This window comes from Cupressus sempervirens, chromosome 5 (assembly GCF_028749045.1).
Source record: "Cupressus sempervirens isolate cs-2001-9-10 chromosome 5, ASM2874904v1, whole genome shotgun sequence".
Taxonomy (NCBI): Eukaryota; Viridiplantae; Streptophyta; class Pinopsida; order Cupressales; family Cupressaceae; genus Cupressus; species Cupressus sempervirens.
This window is the reverse complement of record NC_143122.1, coordinates 951,896,972-951,920,833: the sequence shown is the minus strand read 5'-3', so window position 1 is coordinate 951,920,833 and position 23,862 is coordinate 951,896,972. Positions and strand designations below refer to the sequence as shown.

The window sequence follows — 23,862 nt, the reverse complement described above, 5'->3', positions numbered from 1 at the left end:
GGGATTTTTCAAAGAATGATTTGTCAAAATATTGTGTTCATTGTGTTTATTATTTCTTTCCATATTTTTATAAGTGAAGTTGGAGTTGTGTTATATTTCAATATTAGTTGTGAGTTTATTTTTGATAGTTAAATAATTATGTATGATAGGAGATTAATAATCAATGAATACATTAGGAATTTTTGCATGGTATTAGAGTAGTGTAGAGGGTAGAAAAGTTTTTTCCTAGGGAATAAATTGAGGGATTATTAAACCTAGTTTGATCACTTTAGATTTATTATTGCTTTAATCTCTTGAGATGGCTTCAGTTGGTTTGTGTGATTGGGATAGATTGGATGGTTCATCAAATTTTGGTGTCTAGAAGGAAATAATTTCTTTATTTTTGGAAGAAAATGGTATCAAGGATGTTGCTACCACTATTGTACCTGTAAGGAAACTTGGCAACAAAGAATATAACCGTTTCCACATAACCCATAATAAATCTGAAATAAACACGGAATTAAAATCCACATGCAAGAGAATAGACAACATACCCACAAAATGTGACACAAGATATACCCTGGGAAACCCTCATTGAGGGAAAAAACCTAGCCTCCAAAAGCATCCATCACCATGTATTATTCAGCAAAAAATACCATTGCCATACAACCATGGAAGCCTTCATGGACATAGCCACAACCGAGCAAACTATGTGAACAAGCATGAATCCACACATCCCATGCCATGCTTTAACCTTCACAAATGCTCCCTTGGCTAACCTGTCAAGCCTTGTCCCGCTCGACTCTTGCCTTTTTTCTTCTCCTTGTCACTCTCTATCACACTACAACAACTACCCTTGCGGTTGCTTATATAGTAGCAAGTCCCACAAAACCACCAAGTGGTATTACATAAACCATGTGCTAAAACCATGTGCTACCTAACCCACTGACCCCACATTTAATATTGGGCATTTAATTCTTTTCCCCAATATTAAATAATTACATCAAATATTATCACAATGTTACAATACAACTCATCAAGAATATTTCATGGGAATCTTTACATGTTGCACGCCCATCTAGGTACAACATTACATAATAAAATAAAATAATAAAATAACAATATTATGCAATGTGTGCAACACCCATTATCTCAACAATCTCCCACTTGTTGTATACATTGCATAGGGTCAATCTGTAGCCACATAAATGAACAAGGGAACAATCCCTCCCAGCACATCCACCATCATGGATCAAAATACACCAAGTGCTCCATCCTGGTACCCGCAAAAAAATCAAAGTATCCAGCATCTCAAACATGAATGATCTCACCTCCTATTATGCCACTCCCATTGGACATACATAGAAGCCATCCAAATAGAAAAACCACCCAACCTGTCGCATTAGAAGATCATAAAATCCTATACCAAGTGAAATTCCAAGCACAAAAACCTGATCCAAAGGTAATCACATGTATCCGTAGTTGTCAAAATATCCATAGCTGAAATAGCACCCACAGCAAAGTGCCAAACCCATCCAACTATCCATACCTCAAAGGTATAACAAGTGAATCTTATATCACCGACATATTCAATCTGCAACCTGCAATCACAAGCCTCAAGAGCAATACCTGCCACATATATACCAAGAAGCTCCCACTACAAAAGATAATGTCAAATCTATAACCAATCCACTCAACACATCTCAAAGAAGTGAATCCATGTAGTGTCAAGGACGTCCACAATACATAAACTAATACCCTGTAGGAAAAATTCTCATAACAAGTCTTCAATGCTCTCCCAAATTCTCCACAACCAACAAAGGAAAGAGATAAAGGAATAACCATGTCATCTCTCACATGACATACATGAGCACAAACCAGTGATCACAATCTCCAACCAATCTCAAATCCAATGTAAGCAAAACTGAACATCTAGGAAGATAACTAAGACCAAGAGAAACCATGCAAATCATAACTTGTATCATGTCCTTCTACACACACCTCTAGATGCAAACTGTGCAAGTATGATCTCCTCCATAAAACCCCAACAAGAAGCCTCAACAACACCCAAACCATACCATATAGCTAATCATGGATGTAAGCCTCTCACAAGAAGATCAAACTCAATAAACCATTCCTAAACCAAGGAATAACCATTCCTAATCCAAGGAATATGCCCAATATAAAACCATCTCCCAAATTCAACCAGCATAACAACATATGCACATGGAGATAACCAATGCTAAACCATCTCTCAAATGAACCCTCTAGAACTAACTCATGTACCATAGCTCAAGATCCATATCCATGAAAGACAAGCATAAATATAATGCAATTGAGAGAAAATAATGGGCTATACCTCTCAAGTAGCAAATCGCCGAGTAGACCAAGAGTGGGGAATGAGAATGCTCATCAAGATACCCAAGTCTCCAACCAAGACTCATCTAAGAACAATCTCCTCTCAAGTCCATATCAGGTGACTGCCCCTCGGACTTCCTGCTGAAACCATCAACCATCTCAACAAATACTTCTCTAATCCAAGAGAAATCAGCATCACCACCGTCTCTAAGTATCCATGAGCACCTGTAACCAATCAATCCATGCCAACTCCAAATGCAACATAGCAATATCATGAAGTATCTAGCTTATGATCAGTGTACTCAATACCAAGAAACTAAACCAAGATCAATGTCAAAGTTCCAACCATGGCCTCAGGAACATAAACATGACAACATGATCTAAACCATCTCAACTAAAGAGATACCATGCTCCATATGAACATACTATAACATGTCACAACTCTAAATGCGTATCAAGAGTATACCATGACATAGAAACCATCCCCATACCAAGGATAACATGCCAAATAAAAGCATAAAGCACACCTTTACCAAGAACCTTGTGAGTCCTCAAGATGCAACCATCTCCACACACCATGAAGAAAACCATCTCCGCATACTAGGAAGAACCATCTCCACATACCATGAAGATAACCAAGAACTCCATGAGTCCTCAAAATCTAACCATCTTCAAACACCATGAAGATAACAAGTGCACCATGCAAATGTCAAAGACGCTTCTACAGCAACAGGATCTAAGACAAACCTCCAACATCTGCAAACACTCAATAAATATATCAATGCCAATAACTCCCACTCAACCGTGGTACCAAGTCACCTATGGCATCATAAAATCCATCTCCTATATGAAGATCCAAATCAAACCAAGAACTAATCCTACATTGTCACCTCATCACTGTCACAAGCTCCCACTAAACCGTGTATCCAAGCTATCCATGACATCATGATGAAAAAAAAAAAAAAACCATCTTCTAACCATGAGAATCAACCAAGGCATCAAACTATCAAAGAACTCAAAAGTGCACATCATGAGCTCCTCAAAAGAAACCAAATAACCATGATCCTCAACCAAGAAGATATACCACCATAACCAAATTAGAAAATCCAAGCTAATGAACATCAAGGATGTACCTATATAACCAATCATGTCATATCAAAATCCATGACACCATGATCACATCCATGAATCGAGCATCTGGCTCTCAATATGTCCAACCTGTCAGCATAAAATAGTCAACCACAATCCTCCACCATGACTGTACCTGGTAACAACATCTCATCCCTTCTAGATGAAGAAAATAGTAAATCATGTGACTTAGGGCATAGACAACCCAAATCCAAGCCACCAATCTGAATATGCACCAATAATGAAAGATCAATAGGCAAAGACAACCCATAACCAAGCTATAAATGCAACCTGTAAGTATAGACCGCTTACAACACTACACAACTTGTAGACCCAACAAGTCATCATGCATATCCAAACCAAACACTGATAACCATATCATCATGAGACCAATCTGAAATATGAACTGAGTATACAATGACATCAAATCTTAAATCTCCAATGCCATAAACTCACAAGTTACCATAGTCAAAATATATCGATAAACTGTACAGATAAATATATCAACAAATAAATCATGCCAAACCTACACCAAATCTAAACCAATTTGTAGAGCTCTCCAAGAGCTTTCCGTTGACCACTCGAAGTCCAAAATTCGACTTCGTATGATCCAAGTTATGCCCTAATCCGTGCTCAAAATAAACAACATCTGACTTTAGGGCTCTGAAAACTTGACAAAATTTCAAAATAACAAAACCAAACCTACACCATCTTGTAGTGCTCTGAATTAGCTTTCCAACGCCTATAAGAACTCTAAAATCCGATATTCTGAGAGAAAGTTATGACCATTTTACTAAGACAGTCTTTTTACCATTTTCAGTACGATTTTTCATTTTTAATTTTTTTCAATGACGAAAATTCCGATGGGATTAAATTTGACAGCGAGCATGAGCTGAAATCAAAAAACTCTTTCATTTCCTCTGAACATGGCCAAACTAGGGCATATTATATATCAAAATTTATGGAAATGTCAACCCGGATCCAATGGTGAGGTCTGTTTTTACCCAGGAGGTCATTTCTGCAAGCTACCCCCCAAAACCCTCATTTTAAATGAAACATCCAAAAAAATATTTTTGTCCAAGAATTTTACATGCCCAAATCTTTTAACATCCCATCATAATAGCAAATCCAAAGCCCTCAGATCTGCAATAAATCATTCATATATCTTGCCTTTTCTTTTATCCTCTCATGCATTCCCATGGATTCAATCTAGGGTTACAATAATAAAACCATAGCTCTGATACCACTTGTAAAGAAACTTGGCAACAAAGAATATAACCATTTCCACAACCCATAATAAATCTGAAATAAACACGGAATTAAAATCCACATGCAAGAGAATAGACAACATACCCACAAAATGTGACACAAGATATACCCTGGGAAACCCTCATTGAGGGAAAAAACCCAGCCTCCAAAAGCATCCATCACCATGTATTATTCAGCAAAAAATACCATTGCCATACAACCATGGAAGCCTTCATGGCCATAGCCACAACCGAGCAAACTATGTGAACAAGCATGAATCTACACATCCGATGCCATGCTTTAACCTTCACAAATGCTCCCTTGGCTAACCTGTCAAGCCTTGTCCTGCTCGACTCTTGCTTTTTTTCTTCTCCTTGTCACTCTCTATCACACTACAACAACTACCCTTGTGGCTGCTTATATAGTAGCAAGTCCCACAAAACCACCAAGTGGTATTACATAAACCATGTGCTAAAACCATGTGTTATCTAACCCACTGACCCCACATTTAATATTGGGCATTTAATTCTTTTCCCCAATATTAAATAATTACATCAAATATTATCACAATGTTACAATACAACTCATCAAGAATATTTCATGGAAATCTTTACATGTTGCACGCCCATCTAGGTACAACATTACATAATAAAATAAAATAATAAAATAACAATATTATGCAATGTGTGCAACACCCATTATCTCAACAGTACCTATATTTACATATGCAATACAACTTTCAACATACAAGAAGGAATATGCAAAGATGAGGAGGATAATCCTTGATGGTATCAAGGATCATACTATTCCACATATCTCAAAGCTAGACACCACAAAGAAGATGTGGGATGTCATTTTGAATTTGTTCCAGAATGCTATCACCAACTAGAAGATGATTTCTAGAGAGAAGTTAAAAAATACACAGATAAACTAGGACTAAGACATCACAAGTTACTTGGACATGCTTAGACTTGGCAAGGATAAGTTAGAAGCTATTGGAAATAGTCCTAGTGATGAAAAGCTAGTGAGAATAGCCCTAAGTGGGTTTGCTAAGTAGTGGAGTGTCTTGATAGTCTTAGTGATGATAAGCTAGTGAGAATAGCCCTAAGTGGGTTTGCTAAGCACTGGAGTGTCTTTGTTCAAGTTGTTAGTGAACAAGATGCTTTATCGAGTTGGGATTGACTATGGACTAATTTCATTCAAGAGGATTTTAGACTAACAACTATCAATGGGGCCAGCAAGAGTCAAAAAAGTGAGGTGGAAGAAGAGGAGAAGAAGGAGGAGAAGAAGAAGAAGAGGAAGAAGAAGAAGAGGAAGAGGAAGAGGCAGAGGAAGAGGCAGAGGAAGAAAAAAAGAAAGAAGAGGAAGAAGAGGAGGAGGAGGAGAAGGAAGAAGAAGAGGAAGAAGAAGAGGAAGAGGAAGAAGAAGAAGAGGAAGAAGAAGAAAGAAGAAGAAAAAGGACCCTTTTAAGGTTAAGTGCTTTGGTTTTCAAGAGTATGGTCACTATGTCAATGATTTCTTAGAAAGAAAGAAGGGAAAGAAGTAGGTGGAAGCTTCATCAAGTACAAAAGAACTTTCTAGTAGAATGGAAGATGAGTTTGCACTCATAGCTTGTATGGTTAGCTCAACCTCATAGTGTGTTTTTTATATAGATAGTAGGGCATCATTTCATATGATAGGAGTTAAAGTGTACTTCTCCAATTATAAGGAGGAGAACACCAATAACCAAATATCTATGGGAAACTTGTCTAAACTCAACCTGGTTCTTAGAGTATAAACATGATATTCTCTAAAATAAACTTGTCAATTTTCTTCTAGACCAAATGTACCATAAATAATTCGTTTCTAGATATCCTTCTATTCGTCTCCCAAAAAATCAACCATACCATAGATGGTGAGGTGATCCTCTAAATTTTTTAATAAGAAAGTTCTCTTGTGAAGAAGACATCATCATAATAGTAGATGGGATAATAATTTTGGAAGGGGAAATTATACCACAATTTTACCTAATAATCTTAACCAATATCCATTAGTAAAGTCATAAGAATGTGTGGATGCAAATAATCTTCCTTTTCTTTTCCACGAAAAACACATGCAAAACTATTAGCAATTCCTAATATAAAAGGCCTATTAGAAGTAAGAATTTTGTTAATATACAAGTTAAGATTGAAAGAGATATTGATTTTTATGCTTTTAGTAAAATAGAGGCATCCATGTGGTAGGGTTTGAAAGATGATAATGTGAAGTAAACTTTTTGATAAAAATGAGCACAAAATCTATATATCCATTAATAATATGAAAAAGAAACCTAGATGAATCAATGAAGAGAAATCCAACAACCATTTAATATTAAAATGTAGCTATCAAATTAGCATTTAAATTAAAATTAAGTGAAAATTTTCACTCTCTTTTGTTCCATTATATTTTATCATGAACCTTTTAAACAATATGACATTTCTAGTAATATGTAGAGAATTAAAATAGCCATGAATAATATCCAACATGTTTGAATGAAGAGATATTTTCTAAAGTGAAACAATACCTAAATCTTCAAATAAATAGACCATCGGGAATATTTTAAGTTTTATAATTATATTCCCCTCTACTACAGGTGATCATCAATCCTTTTTCATTCATAGTTTAAATAAATAATCTAATTAAAAATCATGATTGTTGGACTACATTCACACTAAGATAGATATAAAAAATAAAAATGTGAATGATAACCATCAACATCATTTTAAGGACCTATCTTAAAAATGCACTACATTATCTCTATTATTTCCTACACATTCAATGCAATTTTGCACCCAAAAAATATATTCACTAAATAATTTTTATTTCTATTATGATGAGGTAGAAAAAGGTTTTTTTTGTAATGTGGAAGACTCAATTCAACCACACATGCATTTTGGGTGATGCTTAAATGCCACTACCTAATTGTGAAATTTTAAAACTTACATCATGAAAAAAAATTTGCCAATATTAAAACTATATGAAAAAATTAAAATTACTAGACATGCAATCATCAGAAAAAAAGCATAAGTCCATTAAATCCATTTGTCCTATTGTTCATTTATAAGCTCTTCAAGTCTAACCATGACCAGATGGCCATGATGACCAACTTTTTTCAAATTGATAAAAACTATCACACCATCTTTAGTCCTAGTATCAATTAATGAAATAAAGAATCTGAATACCATGATGTTGCATCGAATACTACTTAAATGATTTTGTTAAAATAATGAAAAACATAAAAAATAACACAATGCATAAGAATTGTCTATTGAGCTCATCTACTTGTTGCAAGTCTAAAAATGACTATTACATAATAGAAAGGAAAGAAATTAATATTTTCTAGGATTTGGTTCATCTTTTCTAAGATTTTTCATGCTGTCATTAGAAATTGATGAGTGGTCTATGATTTTTCTTTGCATACAAAGTTGGTTTAACCATGGAATAAATATCATATTTAAGCACATTCAAGCTGCACTAGTACTAGGATGGTTGACCTCCTAGGAATTCCTTATGCTTCACATATATGAGAATCATAGGTAGATCCAATAAATTCTAAGTGTTCTATTTATTCTCATGGGAGATAGGTCTATTTGAGCCACTACTCATAAAATACGGGTCAAAGAGTTTAACTAAAAAATGTAAGTAGTTAAATCTTGATAGAAATATTGCAAAACTCTTTAAACATTACATGAGAAATGAAACCTTTGGTTGGGATGTTAAATGCATTTTTCTCCAACAATGCCTTACAAATTCCAAAGTCTACAATCTAGTTTGACAAAAGCAATAAGAAACAATTTGTCCTTTATTTATTAGTTCTACATTTGATAGGTGGAAATGAAATATTTATCTTTAAAAAAAAAACAAACAATAGGCTATTTCTTGGAAAAAATTCACACTTTCTTGAGTTTCAAAGGTTGTAGGAGTTCCATGATTTTTTGTTGGGAGATTTATGTTAGGTGTTCCAAAAGACTAAACTACAATGTATGCCAGTACGTAGACTAAGTCTACGAGAGATGAATGATCATCCGCCTGTGCGACATCATAGATAAGAGAAATGGATATGACATTTAAATGAGGGGATGTTAGAATTATACATCAATTTGTCCAAACACAAACATAAATTATGGACTATGACATCCACTAGTATTAATAAATAAATTCTGGAGGAGAACGAGTGAGTTAATAAGGGAGAGTTGGTGGTCTTTCAAATGTCCACGTCTTGGTTGTGGCATGGTTATAATCAATTATCATCCCAATTGTTTCATACATGGGCAGACATTGTAGCATCTCATTTCTATCCATGCAACCGTCTATCTCTCTCTATATATACACTTGCGCACGCAAAACATCCAATGTTTGTCCAGAAGCTCACTAATTATTTGTTTCAATTTTGAATTAAATCAATTTCATAAGGAGTCATATTTTCAATCATCTCCGTGGACTTGAGATTCTGTATGGGTTCCTTCATAATACTATTGATCATTCAGGCCGCCACCTTGTCTACTTCTGCATCCTATACAATGTCATAGATAATTGCTGGAGAAGGGATGCAAATTGGGAAAAAGACGGAATGAAGCTTCGAGATTGTTGCGTGGGCTTTGGCAGCCCAGCCAAGGGAGGCAAAGTGGGAGAGATATACACAAAATCTCTAAATGTGATATTAATGACAAAAACTATCATTAATACGATATAAAAGTTCTAAATCATGTCCCCAACATTGTTATGGTATTCTTCCATAGAAATAGCATCAACATTTATGTTAGGGCTGCTACCTCATGCACTTCAATATGTTGTAACATGACTTCATTTGGTATAGGGCCACATTTTTTTTCAAGGGTATTTCTTGACTCATCTTCTAATGCATCCACACAAACAACCTACCACATGATAATAAGAACTATTTCTTTCTACACCACAACCCTAACATCTCCAATAGAATGTACCAAAAGAAAGACTAAAGAAAGAGCCAATAACCATTTCACATGAAAAGTAACAATCCAAATAAAAGACATACGTTAAAATTGAAGTGTAAATTTTCACTCTCTTTTGTTTCATTTTTTATTTTACTATGCACCATTTAAGCAATAAATTTTCACTCTTTTTTTGTGATGCAAAGTATCATACATCTTTGAGTGAAGACACTTGTGAAATAAAAATCTACGTAGCCCTTAGAATAAATATACTAATGGGAATCTTTATGTTTTTCTAATTCTACTCACCTCAAAGTGATAGTAGAGTCTTTGTCATTCATAGTAATAATACAAAGTTCTACTTAAAATTTGTGATTCAAACTCGACTGAATTTGAATTAGTTAAAGATGTTTTCAATTTTACAAAAGAAAATTGTAGAAGGATTTCATTTTGTTTGATTATTTTTTGAAGAAAGAGTACAAAGAATGTTTGACAAGTTTAATATTTGTTTTTCTATAAGAATTATTTATTATATCCTTTAGGTTACAAACACTAGCAAGTTTTGGGAATATTGAAGGGTCAATGTGGATGATCTAGAAATGTGTCATTATTTACACATCACTCAAGTGCAAAAACTCTAAAATTATCTAGTTCATACATGGGTTAATTTTTATGGTAAACAATAAATTTTGTAAAGAAATACTATTTAATTAATTGATGGCTATGCTAAAACAAGACTCATATGGAGAAATTTTTTTAAATAATTTTTTTTTTCGTAATTTGTTAAGATAGTTTAAATCTTTTTGCAGTATATGGAAAAACTAGTCATACAATTTAGTAGTAAAACTAATAGTTATGTTTTACTTATCATTCATTCATTATTTATCTATGAATGTAGGCATGAACATTGGGTGTAAGTGTGCAATTATGTGTCTAGGTAAATAGTTTTATCTTGTGGATTCATTGAATATCTCGAGATGATAAGTGTTTATTACTATTGAGATTTTAAAGTATCAGTGCATTTTTAGATCACTAGTATTTTGAATGTAACAATTATAATTTTGGAATGGGTTGGTACTACATGAAACAGGTATTGCTAAATAGATTGTAATGAGTTAGTGCTCAATTAATCAATAAAGATGTCTATTTTTGGAGTGGTTTTTCTCACTTTCACAAAACCTTATAGATTTTGAGGGTTTCCCACTTGACACAAAATTTATTTTATGGTTCTCCATACTTCAATGCATTTTAATATTATTTACATGCTTTGAAACCTTAGAATAACTTGTTCTTTTAGTTTCATAAAATTGAAGTCAACAAGATCCAATTTTCAAATATTTCAAACTGTTAATATTATCTATGAAATTTAAATCTATGAAAAAAAATTATTATCTACATTGAATAACAATTTTGAAATTCAAAAAAGGAAAAATTATTTGACATTTTCATCTTAATTTTTTTCCAATGACATGTATTCTAAATATAAGCTTCAAAATTTATCAAGGTAGTAAAGGACTTATTCAATTTGATTCACCATGATGTCCAAGAGTGAATCCTCTTCTAGGAGTTATTGCATAGTCAATTAAATATATTACAAGAAAAATTAAAATGTCAGTGTAAGAATGGGTTGTTCATTGCAATCTACTCCCTTGCACATTCTATCAATGTTCCACATTGAAGATAATTGATATCATCACATCATAGGACTATGAACATATAATAGACAACCTAGCCAGCTGAAGATCGTAAGAAATCTCAAAGTCAATGTTCAAAAAAAATAATTCAAAATCCCAATAGTTTAAAAAAGCTAGTAAAAATAAATGTGACCAAGAACCATAATAGATAAGAAAAAGTAAATAAAAATGTACCTAGATGGTCTAAAGAAAATATAAAAGTTCCAAGCTAATCCTCCATCCATTTCAAGGTGATCAAAGTTGAAAATAAAATAATTTTGTTAAAAGATAAGATACATTAATGTAGTACCTAAAACAAGCCACATGAAGGGAGTAGAAGCTACATGACACCTAATAAGTAGGAGATAATTTCCACAGTAAGTCAAATTGTGGTATTGCTATCAGGATTTAACTGTGTAATTTTGAGTCAAACTCATTGACCCATGTTTCATGAGTAGTGATTCAACATGAATCCATCTCTCATGAGAATAAATGGAACACTTAGCACTCATTGGATTTAGGTGATGCTCATAGGGGTGAACCATTGAGACTTCCCAGGAGCTCACCCATCCCAGTACTACTCCAGCCTGAGCGCACTTAACTACAGAGTTTCCTACATGGTTAAACCCAATGCTTGCAACCCCATTTGCAAAACCTTCACCAAGTGTTGTGCAAAACCCCATTTGCAAATGGGGCTGCAAGCTTTAGGTTTAACCATGGAGGAAACTCCGTAGTTAAGCATGCTTAGGCTAGAGTAGTACTGGGATGGGTGACCTCCCGAGAAGTCCCAGTGGTTCACCCCTATGAGCATCACCTAGATCCAATGAGTGCTAAGTGTTCCATTTATTCTCATGAGAGATGGATTCATGTTAAATCACTACTCATGAAACATGGGTCAATGAGTTTGATTCAAAATTACATAGTTAAATCCTGATAGCAATATCACATTTGACTTGCTGTACAAATTATCTTCTACTTATCAATTGATGAGCTTAAGGAGCTTTCTAATGAATGTTTCATAAGGTACAACACTTGGTGAAGGTTTTGCAAATGGGGTTGCAAGCTTTGGGTTTAACCATGGAGGAAACTCCGTAGTTAAGTGCGCTCAAGCTGGAGTAGTACTAGGATGGGTGACCTCCCGAGAAGTCCCAATGGTTTGCCCCTATGAGCATCTCATGGAACATGGGTCAATGAGTTTGACTCAAAATTATATAGTTAAATCCTGATAGCAATATCACAATTTGACTTGCTGTAGAAATTATCTTCTACTTATCAATTGATGAGCTTAAGGGGCTCTCTAATGAATGGTTCATAAGGCACAACACTTGGTGAAGGTTTTTCAAATGGGTTTGCAAGCTTTGGGTTTAGCCATGGAGGAAATTCCGTAGTTAAGCACGCTCAGGGTGGAGTAGTACTAGGATGGGTGACCTCCCAGGAAGTCCCGGTGCTTCACCCTTGTGAGCATCACCTAGATCCAATGAGTGCTAAGTGTTCCATTTATTCTCATGAGAAATGGATTCATGTTGAATTGCTACTCATGAAACATGGGTCAATGAGTTTGACTCAAAATTACACAATTAAATCCTAATAGCAATATCACTACATGACACCTTGCATTCAATGAAGACACTTTATATGAAGTGAAAAACTACCTAGCCCTACAAATAGATGGGCTAATGTAAATATTTATAGTTTTCTAATTCTATCATTCTCTATTACATGTAATTACCAAGTCCATGACATTCATAGTTAAGCTATCAACGTCATTTTAAGGAAGTTTGTTAAATGTGAATTATATTATCTTTATTGATTTATAAGCATTCTATTGAATTTTATATATATATATATATATATATATATATATATATATATATATATATCAATTGATCAAAAAAGAGGAGTGGGAAAGCAGAGTCTCAAGCCACCAAGTTCACAACATAAGAACTAGTTACAAAGTAGGACTACCCATTACATAATATAACAATTGTCAAGAGCAAAAAACTCCAAAAAAGAGCCAATAGTAATCAGTGCAAAACATCACTGTAGTCTTCAACCTAGGAGGTCCAACCTTGAGCAGCCTCCATCCAAACAACTCCTTTTGTTTCAAAGATATGAGCAAATAATTTCAACATATCAAAGTAGGACCCTCTACTATCCTTGATTCCTTGCAGCAGTTTTTTAAGAGCATCATCAAACACAACCTGATCATCCACAATAGTGGCCCATTCATAACCATTCTTCATTTCATAATTAAACATGGTGGCACGACCATCATGGAGAAATCTTTGCAGCTTCTCCCGCTCAACTCGCATCACACATTAGACCTGAAAAATAATATTAAAACTTATGACTTTCCTATGAAACCCAATAAGAGCTCTACCATTACCTTGAAAGATATCCTCATTTCTAAATTTCTAAATAAAACAAAGGATGTAAAAGAGAGAATATGACAAAAAAAGGTTAGCATCTTTTTTGAGACCACGAATAGAACCAATAATAAAAGAATAAGCATGTTTAGTTAAAGAAATTCCAAATAACAACCAAATTTCCGTGGTAAAAGAACAACCAAAGAAAATATGTCTCATACTCTCAGGGATTTTACAAACAAGACAAGTATTAGATCCTCGTTGATGAGTGTCCTAATAGCCAATCTATCCAACATGAGCTGCCATCTAAAGAATTTAAGTTTGGGGGGGATTAGGGACTTCCAAATTTTTCCATTGAATATTGCATTTATAAAATGCTTTTAATAAACATATCTTATTTTTGCTGTAATGAGGTAGAATAGATTTATTATTTTTCACATTTTCTCCTCTTTTTCACATGATATAGGTTTTTTTTGAAAATATATCTTCATTTTACTTATAATTATTTATTCATATGATCATCTAACCATCAATATTTGTAATTTTATTTAACATTAGATCTTAAAAATTGTCAAAATGAAATTATATTTTAAGAAAATTAATCTTCCCTTGACAAAAGAAAACGATAAGATTTTATATATAAAAACACTAGAAAGTTGAAATCTAAAAATAATTAAAGAAATTGATTATAGATTATAGTAAGATAGACTGCCCTTGCAATTGTAAATATGAAATATAAAGTGAAGATGGTCTCGATTTTGGTTTGAACAAGCTTCTTTAGCATGTATCCAATGTGATTACTTTATTCATTTGCTTCAATATATATGGATTTGTGTTCTGACTTTTGCTTGCTTGGTTTTTCCTTCACCCCATAATTATAAATCTCTCATATTGGTTACATCCATCTCCTCTACCCAATTTTGTCGGAGATTTATGTTAGGTATTCCAAAAGACCTATCTACAATCTGTGACAGAAGAACAAGTCTACGAGAAAGGAATGAGCCGCCCGTGCGACGTCATAGGATAGAGTAATGGCTCAGACATTTATATGAGCAAGATGTTAGAATTGCGCAGTACTAAGTCCCAAAGCAAATATAAAATATGCACTACGCCATCGACTGGTGTTAATCTCCGAATTGTGTAGGAGAACGACTGAGTTCATGATAAGGGAGAGCTCATGGTGTTCTTTTGAAGGGACAAATATGAGGATGCCGCCTGTCAAATGGCCGCGTCTTGCTTGCGGCGTGGGTATAATTAATTTCCCCATACATTTTGGCGGCTCACTGCTATTTGTGCAGGCCTCTCTCTCTATATATATACCCGCTCACGCGAAACATGCAACATCAGTCATGAAGCTCCCTAATTATTTTCTTCGTCTTTTGAATTGAATCAATATTTTTCATAAGACATCACATTTATCCATTCCAGCACACACTGTCAAACACTACAAATCATCTTCATGGACCAGAGATTCTGTATGGCTGCCTCTGTGATTCTGTTGATTGTTCAGGCCACCACCTTGTCTACATCCGCGCCCTCATACAATGTGGTAGACAATTGCTGGAGAAGAGATGCAAACTGGGCACAGAACAGAATGAAACTTGCAGATTGTGGCGTGGGCTTTGGAAGTGCAGCCAAGGGCGGCAAAGGAGGGGAGATGTACACAGTCACCAGTCCAGATGACAACGCTGCGAATCCCCTACCCGGGACCCTCCGATACGGAGTTACACGCGACGGTCCTCTGTGGATAGTCTTCGGCAGTGATATGAAAATAAAGCTGGAGATGCCCCTGTTCGTGGCAAGCCACAAGACTGTCGACGCAAGGGACTCAGACGTTCATATCAGCAATGGGCCTTGCATACACTTCTCAACGTCAGCAACATTATCATCCACGGTCTGAACATCCACCACTGCAAGCCAAGTGTTGCTGGAGGTGTTCTCCTCTCTTAGTCCTTTACACACGAGACCATAGATACTCAAGATGGAGATGCAATCTCAGTCGTTTCTTCAACAGACATTTGGATCGATCATAACAATCTCTCCAGTTGCGCAGACGGGCTTGTAGATGTAACGCTCGCTTACACCGCTGTTACCGTTTCTAACAACCGCTTCTCTCACCACGATAAGGTAAGGTTACATATTATATATGCCGGGTGGAGTTGACAGGTGATGCACTTATTCACAGGGACGAATAACTAATCTTGTATGTACTGCACAGGTGATGCTTCTTGGACATAACGACGATTATACAGCTGATACAAACATGAGAGTCACTGTTGCCTTCAACCACTTTGGACCTGGTTTATTGGAGCGCATGCCCAGGTAATTGAATTGCTTTCAACTCCTCCTGCTAAACTACCTAACTCCGATCTCCAACAGTCAAGTGCCCAACTCATGAGACTGCTTATAACATATATGATTTGGTTTGTTTCTCTGTTCAGGTGCCGGCATTGATATGCGCATGTTGCGAACAACAACTATGAGGCGTGGGGTATATACGCCATTGGAGGGAGTGCGAAGCCTGTCATCAGAAGCGAAGGCAATCGCTTTGTGGCCCCCAATGAGGAGTACAAGAAGCAAGTGACATGGCGCGAGAGCTCCGACGGAAAGAGTTGGCTGTGGAAATCTGTGAAGGACACATTTTTGAACGGAGCATACTTCCTTCCATCTGGGAAAGGAAAAGCGCTTCCCCTCTACCAGACAGGCCAGCAATTCAAAGTTGCCGATGGAAGATCAGTGCCCATTTTGCCCCAGAGTGCAGGAGTTCTATACTGCACTGCCTCAGGCCCTTGCCTCTAATTTACTTATTAAGTCTCACCGCTGTTTGTACAGATTCTTTATCATTCTCTCATTCAATTCTTCCACGCTTCAAAAATGAGATTCACTCATTCATTCTCACCCTGTATTTTCAAGATTAAAATAAGCTCTTTGTTCATTCTTTACTGCTTTGTGCATGATACTTCATGTGATTGCTTGTTTGCCCTCTCAAACTCTCCTGATTTTCAAATTTCACTTCAAAAAAAAATTAACTAATGATAGCTAAACTAATGTATCATTTTTCAATATTTTCAAGGAGAGACATGCCAAAATGTTGGGGAATTAAATTGCTAATCTTTTTCCCAAAACAACTTCTAATCAACTTCTAATCAAGAATGATGCTAAGATTGATTAGAAAGCTGACCAAGATTTCTTTACGTACTGTAGAATCTAAAAATGGGGTCAACTAGGGAAAAACAAAGAAAATAAACAACACAATATTTGACGCACACTTTAATATTTTTTTCAATATCTCATGCTAATTATATATTACCTCTATTATGAGGGCTTACACAATAAATGTAGGCTATGCAAAACCATTACAATATATGCATTATTTTTATAGTGTATTTAGCCTTGGATCATTACACCAAAAATAAGGCATGCACCACTATAATCTAAATCTTCAACAACTAATAAATATTACATAAACAAATCTTTAAATCATGTATGGCACTAAATGTGTAGCTTGGCACTGCATGAAGATCCATTTAATTTCAATAGTGGTAAACCACATAACTTGGAGCTAAGTGGTGATAGTGATTAAACATTGTCAGTGACAATCGAACTGAGAGTCAAGCATCAATTTTCTACATACTCCTTGATGTGAAGACTCATAATTTGATCTCAAGGCACTCAAACGTGACTCATGCAACTCACAATACAAATTTTCATTGCTAGAATCTTATAGACTCACATAGTATAATTTGTATAGGAGACAACTATCCATTTATGGATTTCTCTCTTTCATGAGTTTTCACAACGAGAAATCATTAAACTATTAATAAACATTTTTCAAAGATGAAATTGCTAAACAATAGCTTAATCAATATGATTTGGATGTTAACAAGTGTGTAAACTATCAAAATATGTTGCAAGGATAAATGAAAATATTAAAGATAGAAAACATCTAATTAAGTCCAAAAGATTTCTATAAAGTTCAAATTGTTTTTTTAATGGTTCTCTTTTATTTGAAATTGCCCATAAAATTTTTCTAATACTAATGTGCATTCAATTTTTCCCTAGCTTCAAAGAGATAGGGTTCAACTCTTGGTTAACCATTACCCAATTCCTTAACAAGAATGCATATTAGTTTTAGCAAATATATTATTCAAATGGACCAAGCATGCGTTGATTTACATCTAAAATAACTATCCATTTATTTCAACATTAATATTGCACTTCATCTTAATGAACCAACTTCTCAACCAAGTGAAGTGACTAGGGACTAACTAAAAAGTAATAGAAATAAAAAATTATGAATCTTTATGGTTACAATATGTGACTCTAATGTCAATGTAAACATTTATGAATTAGACCAAATACTTCCTCTTATCTTGGGCTTCCTCTTGGGCCTAAACTAAACAAAACCTTTTGGAATGTCTTAATCAATAGATTTAATAATAAATTGGTAGGTTGCAAATAATCCCTTCTTAGTCAAGAAAGAAAAAGTTAACCCCTTTAGTCTAGCCTCCAAAAAATTTCAATTTATGATATACAATTAAGATACTCATGACAAAGATTATTAAAATCTTAAAAGTTGGGACATTTCTAAGATTAAAAAATATGGAATAAAGAAAAGAGTTACCTTGGCTTGGAGCTTGCATCCTCTTGATTGGTTTAAAGTGAACTTCAATGGACTAGAGAAAGGTAATCTAGGCAGAGGCAGTTGTGGTGGAATTATCAAAAATGAAGGAGATAATTATGTTGTTGTTGTTATTGTTGTTGTTGTTGTTGTTAGTTTTTGAATTCAAAATAATGATGTTGTAGAAGTTATCGACGTGATCAATGCAGGAGATTCACAAGATTCACTCATTCTCACCCAGTATTTGAAGGATTAAAATTCATTCTTTATAGCTTTGGGCATGAAAGGTATTCAAATTACTTTTATTTCTTTTGTATATTATGTACTATAGATTTATATTATATTAAATTATATTGTTTCTAAAGTTGAATATATAATTCACTTTATGGTGTTGATCATTCCATTAAATGTGGAATGGATATATTGAATTTTTATTCGGGTTGTGACATACACACACACACACACACACACATATGTATATATGTCTATGTCTATATATATACACATACACATATATACATATCTGTGTGTGTGTGTGTGTGTGTGTCTTTGTGTGTATATGTATATAAATATATGTATATATGTATATATATGTATATATATGTATATGTATGTATGTATGTATGTATGTATGTATGCATGTATATGTATATGTATATATATATACATATATATATATGTATATACATATATATATACATATATATATACATATACATATATATATACATATATATATACATATATGTATATATATATGTATATATATATGTACATATATATATATATCTATATGTATATATATATATGTATATATATATGTACATATATATATATCTATATGTATATATATATGTATATGTGTGTGTGTGTGTGTGTGTGTGTGTGTGTGTGTGTGTGTGTGTGTGTGTGTGTATGTATATATGTATAAACGCGCGCGCGCACACACACACACATACATATATAAGGAGGTTATCCACATGAACAAACTTCACTTTGTGGTATGTGCAATATGTCAATATATTAATATGATCATATTACCATCTTATGTCCATTGATATATTTGAAGAGTTATGTTGTAGATTTAGAGAATACTCACAACCTTTTTATATATTAAATCCACAATCTTAAATATTGACTACATAAAGGATTGAGGACAATAGTACCAATGGTAAATGAAGTGTACTCAAATAAATGAGAATAAAAAATTTTTATTTAATGTAGTAGTGATGACACTAATTGGATTATTTTGCCAACTAAATAGGGTTTGTTAGATTAGATTTAGCCAACATATACTATGTTTATCTATTTGGGTTTATTTTCCAACATAATAAGATTAGAAGCTATCAATGTTGAAAGCTATAGGTAGATCATGTTATTGGAGAAAAACATTAGTCTAAGTTTACCTATAACTTAGTAGTTTAGGTTAATAAATAATTAGTTTAGTAGTTGATTTATCATGCACAATGATATCAATAAAAGGAAGTGAATATATGTACAAACAATCACTTATTGGATTTAAGTAAAAATAAGAAAATAATCATATACCCAGGAACAAATGGGTTTTGAAAAATGCACTAATGAACAAGGAAATTATTAAACACTTAATAAAAATTTCTCAAAGATGTAATCATTAAATAATAGCCAAAATAAAATGACTTTGATGTTAACAAAAATGCAAACATGCCAAATGTGTTTCAACTATAAATGAAAATATTAGAGATAGAAGATTGAGCCTAAGAATCTCTATAAATTTCCAATTATTCTTTCAATGTTTCCCATTCATTTCAAATTGTATAGAAAATATTTCTAATGATAATGCTCATGAAATTTCTCCCTAGCTCAAGAGAACTAGTTTTAAGGTCTTTGCTAACTATTACCCAATTCCTTAACAAGAATGAAGATAAGTTCTAGCAATTGTAATATTCAAATGCCCTAAATATTTGTTGAATCAAATCTAAAATAGTTGTCCATCTATTGCCAAATTAACATTGCATTTCACATTAACCATTAACCTTCTTAGTTTAAATGCAAACATTCTTTAATAGATTAAATACTACCTCCTAAAATAACTAATGAAAAACTAGTGCGCTTATAAATTGAAAATGTCATGGATATTATTATTGGCAATATTTTTATGAAGATGTATTTGATAAAACCACTATGTTGATGCATAGGAGATATAAAATATTATAAATTATATTAGAATATTGATGTCAAACCAGCAATACATTTAAATTTATGCATCCAAGAGCAAGTGAACTTATTGTAATTCATTATTAATGTCATACTGATAGTTAGTTATTTTCATAAACAAGGACAAGGAAAATATAGGGATCCATAACACTTAAATAAGTCAATAGCATTCACTTAGATAGAAACTAATAAGTACTATCTCCATCACTTATGATGTTTAAAACCATGAATTTTTTCATGGTATCTATGCATGTGTAAAAAATGAATGTGGTCCTTGGATTAAAAAAGGCACTCTATAAGCACTCAAAATCTAAAAATTATTCATCCAACCAAAAGAAGTATATGCAGAACAAAAGATCCTTCCATGTAAAAAAATTAACTCACGCCATACATAGAGAAAAATTAATCCCCCTCTTTGTACATTTATTACATTTATAGACATTGAACTCCTCCTTTTACAAAAAATAGCACTCCACCATATCTTCATCAATGCAACTAAAAAATAAACCTCTTCCTCCACAATAAAAACAAAGCCTAGTTAGACCTCACCTCACTAATTTTGCATTTTTAATATAGTATATTAATAAATAATTTATGAAAATGTTATTTAATAAATTTTAGTTATATGTAATAATGCCAAGAGCATAATAGGATAAAAAATTAATTTATATTTATATATGTAGTAAGTTATATGCTTAATACATATTAAAATAAAATAAATTAATTTATCTTCATATTTACTAAGCATTAAATTAATTTACATATTTACATTATTGAAACAAAGTAGAATTTGTTTCCCCTTTTTTAGAGATAGGGTATGGATCGATACATATATTTCACTCCCCATTTTTCATTTCAACCTTTTTATTTCTATAGATTTTTGTTTGATGATCAAACAGATATAGAGAGTAGGGATTTGAATATTTTTCTAAGAATATATTTCTTCTTCTTTGTCTCTAGACATCATACAAGTAGTTAAATTTTCTTTTTCTTTCTTTCTATAAATTTTTGTTTGATGACCAAATGGATATATAGAGTAGCGTTATTTACATTTTTCTAAGAATGCCTTTATTTTTCTTTGCCTCTAGACATCATAGTTGTAACACTAGCTTCCACTATTGACTAACATGATTTGGTTGGTTTCTCTATTATAATAATGACATGGGTATGCACATGTTGTGAGAAACAACTATGAGGCATGAGGTATATACACCATTGAGGGGAGTGCAAAGTCTATTATCAAAGGAGAAGGAAATTGCATTGTCGTCCCCAACGAGGAGTAAAAGAAGTAGATGACATGGCATGAGAGCTCTGATGGGAAGAGTTAGCTGTGGAAGTCTGTGCAAGAGACATTTTTTAATGGATCATACTTCATTCCATCTGGGAAATGAAAGCACTTCTCCTCTACCAAAAATGCCAACAATTTAAAGTTGTTGATGGAAGACCAGTGCCCATTTTGACCTAGAGTGCAGGAGTTCTTTCATGCACTTCCTCTATCCCTTGCCTCTAATTTACTTGTTAAGTCTCATCATTGTTCTTGTACATATTATTTGATCATTCTTTCATTAAATTCTTCCATGCATCAAAAGTGAGTTTTACTTATTCTTTTTTTGTATTTTAAAGATTAAAATTCGTTCTTTGTTCATTCTTTATTGCTTTGTCCATGATGCTTTATGTGATTTCTTGTCTGGCCTCTCAAAGTCTCCTAGTTTTTAAAATTTCACATTAAAAAAATTAAGTAATGATAGCTAAACTAATGTATCATTTTTCAATATTTTCTAAGGAGAGACATGCTAGAATGTTGGGAAATTCAATTGTTAATTTTTTTGCCCAAATCAACTTCTAATTAGAATGATTCTAAGATTGATTAAAAAATGATCAAGATTTATTTATGTGCTATAGAATCTCTTTATGTACTATAGAATCTAAAAATGCAGGCAAAATAGGGGGAAAAAATGAATAACACAATATTTGACACACACACATTCGATATATTTTTCAATATTAAATAATCAACCTCAATATGTTTGGTCCATTCATGGAAACCAAGATTTCTGAAAAATTTTAATACACCTTGATTATCAAAAAATAGATTTGATAGTTGATCCTCTAAAATCTCCATATTGGATATGATGTGCCATAACCATATTGCCTTATGTACTACTTCTCATACACCACAATATTTAGCTTCTCTAGATGAAAGAGTAGTAATATTTTTCTTCTTACACATCCACATAGAGCCAGATCCAAGATGAAAGATGTATCATGATGTTGTTTTGCAGTCATCTAGAGATCCAACTTATTCGAGTCTACATAAACCTGCAAGAAGAATTTATTGTTATGTTTATATTCCAAATCATTGTCAAGAGTACCTTTGACATATCTCAAAAAAAGGTTGGCTTCTACCCAATGAAACTCTACCTCCTACATAAATCTAGATAGATAACTAAGAAAAAAACATAAATTTGGCTTGGGATAAGTCAAGTAAATGGAACTCCCAACAAGCTGTCTATAAAGAGTCGCATCTACATGAGGTGAATCCTAGAAGCAAGAGAGTTGTAAACCATGTTCCATTTGAGTAGACATAATCTTACTATGTATCATCCCAAAAATTTCTAGGGGTACCTTTGGATATTTCATGTGAGAAATAAAATATAATGCTTTCACTACCAAATCATTAAGCCAATACAATAATATAGTAGCTCTAAGTTAGTCATATCAAAATATTTATTTATTTCATGCTTGACAATATCAATGAGAGTATCTGAACTCCTTGTAATGATAAGATCATCCACATAGAAAACAAAAATGACAATCTCCATCCCAACATTTTTGATATACAAATTAGGATCAAAAGGTCTATGAATATAACCATGTTTCAAAAGGTGACCATATATTTCAATGTACCAGGCCTGAGGTACTAGTTTAATCCCATATCAAGACTTTATTCAATGACATACCTTGAGAGGATTATGCTGATCAATCAAAGCTTTAGGATGTACCATGTAGACTTCTTCTAGAAGATCACCATTTAGGAAAGCACTCTTGACATTCATATGGTAAAGTTTCCATCATTTCTATGTAGCTAGTGGTGTAATGCCCCACCAGGGAACCCAAAAGAAATTAACCTAAATTTCTACTAAGCTTTCCATACATCTTTTTTTGAAAAGATAACAACAATAAGAGATAAAAAAGTGGAAGCAATAACTAGCATACATATAACCATCATAAACAAATTGCATCTCCTAAGGTTTCCATGATGTTGAATCACATGTATAAGTTTTATTAATACGAAATCTGATACACAACAAATCCACATCAAATAATTATTACAATTAAAATTCCAATTCAATAATATATAATTA

The 23,862-nt window shown here is 33.3% G+C and overlaps 1 pseudogene; it reads left to right on the top strand.

Moving 5' to 3' along the window:
• The first annotated feature begins 15,157 nt into the window (after window positions 1–15,157).
• On the top strand, window positions 15,158–16,479 carry LOC149559116 (pectate lyase 1 pseudogene; annotated as a pseudogene).
• The last annotated feature ends 7,383 nt before the right edge of the window (window positions 16,480–23,862 follow it).